Source organism: Macrotis lagotis, chromosome 1 (genome assembly GCF_037893015.1).
Source record: "Macrotis lagotis isolate mMagLag1 chromosome 1, bilby.v1.9.chrom.fasta, whole genome shotgun sequence".
NCBI lineage: Eukaryota > Metazoa > Chordata > Mammalia > Peramelemorphia > Peramelidae > Macrotis > Macrotis lagotis.
The window spans coordinates 368055414-368057608 of NC_133658.1; positions in this window are offsets into that span (position 1 = coordinate 368055414).

Genomic DNA, 2195 nt, shown 5'->3' on the forward strand with positions numbered 1-2195 from the left:
ACAAGAATCTGTTAAAAGCAAAAATCTCTAAAAAATAGAAGAAAATGGGGAAGCTAGTTTGCACAGTGGATAGAGCACTGACCCTGGAGTCAGGAGGACCTGAATTCAAATGTGGTCTTGGATACTTAATCTTTACCTAGCTGTGTGACCTTTGGCAAGTCACTTAACTCCATTGCCTTTCAAAAATTAAAAAAAGAAAAAAAAATATGTCATCTGCAAAAACTACTGACCTAGATAATAGATCCAGGAGAGATAACTTTAGAAACATTTGGCTTCCTGAACACATTGAGGAAAATGGATACAATATTTCAAATTTTCAATTTTAATATTGCAAGATTTTTTGAAGGAAAATTGACCTGATATTATGAAACCAGATGGAAAAATACTTATTGAAAGAATACTGAATACTGAAAGAATCCCTTCCTGAAAATATACCAAAATGGAAACACAAGAGAATATCGTGGACAAATTTCAGAACTGTCAGATAAAAGAGAAAATCCTGTAAGCAGCCAGAAAGAAACAATTTAGATGCCAAGGAGCCAAAGTAAGGATTACACAGGACCTGGGTACATTGTCATGAATGGATCTAAGGTCCTGGAATATGATATTCCAAAGAGCGAGGGAGCTTGGAATATAACCAAGAATTCACTATCCTGCAAAAGTAAGCCTTTTCTTCCAGGGGAAAAGATGGACATTTAATGAAATAGGAAACTTCCAACTTTTCCTGACAAAAAGACCAGAGCTAAAAATAAATTTGGACTTCAGACAGGTGACTCAAGAGACACATGAAAAAAGTAAAAAAGTGAAAACAAAAAAAAATTACTATCCAATAAGATGAAACTGGCTATGTCCCCACCTGGGAGAAAGATTCTCCTAACTCTTGAGAATTGTAACTCTATTATGGAGAATATACTCAGGCAGAAGTAATGGACACTCAGGACTTGTCTGTGACTCAGAATGATTTAAAAGTAATATGTCCTTAAAAAGTGGGGACAATAAAGAATGGATGATATTGAATAGGGTAAATCACATTACATGAAGTGGCACAAAGGACCTATTACAATAGAGAACAAGAAGGGGTGAGGTTAATACTGCCTAAATCTTTCTCATCAGTTTTGGCTCAAAGGTGAATTAACATGTTAACATACACTCAGTTAAGGTAAGAAAGTAATTAACCTTTCAAATATTAAAAGGGGAAAGGGAAGGAGGAAAAGTGGAACTCAGAGAAGTAAGGGAAGGAATAAGGGGCAAATGGAAAGGGGAAAGATGGGGTGGGGTGGATCGAAGGGGGCAAATGCACTGAAGGAGGTGGTATTCAGGAATAAAATACTGGGGGATATGTATAAAGTTTAAAAGGGGGAAAATACAGAGAAAAGATCACATGAAGGGCAGTAAGGAGTTAGTAATTATAACTTTGAATGTGAATGGGATGAACTCTCCAATAAAACCTAAGTGAATAGCAGAGTGGATTAAAACCAGAATCGTACAATATGCTACTTACAAGAAACTCATTTGAAGCAGATAGATGCATATAGAATAAAGGTAAAGGTTGGAACAGATATTTTGCTTCAGGCAAAGTGAAAAAGGCAGGGATATCAATCCTTATCTTAGACAAAGCAGCTGCTAAAATATATTTCATTAAAAGAGATAAGGAAGGAAATTATATCCTATTAAAAGATACCATAAACAATAAAGCCATTTCAATTCTAAATGTGTATGCACCAAGTGGTATAGCTTCCACATTCTTAGAGGAGAAGCTAAATGAGCTACAGAAAATCATAGACAGCAAAATCTCAATGTCCCTCTCTCATATTTAGATAAATCAAAACACAAAAATAAACAAGAGGGAAGTTAAGGAAGTAAATAGAATGTTAGAAAACCTAGACATGATAGACCTTGGAAGAAAATGAATGGGGATCGAAAAGAATATACTTTTTTCTTTAGTACATGGCACTTACACAAAAATTGAACATATACTAGGGCATAAAAACTTTATAATCAAATGCAGAAAGGCAGTAATAGTGAATACTTTCTTCTCAGATCATAATGCAATAAAAATTATGTGCAATAAAAGGCCATGGAGAGACAAACCTAAAACTAATCGAAACTAAATAACCTAATTTTAAAGAATGACTGGATCAAACAACAAATTATAGAATTAATGATTTCATCCTTGATAATGACAATAATGCAAC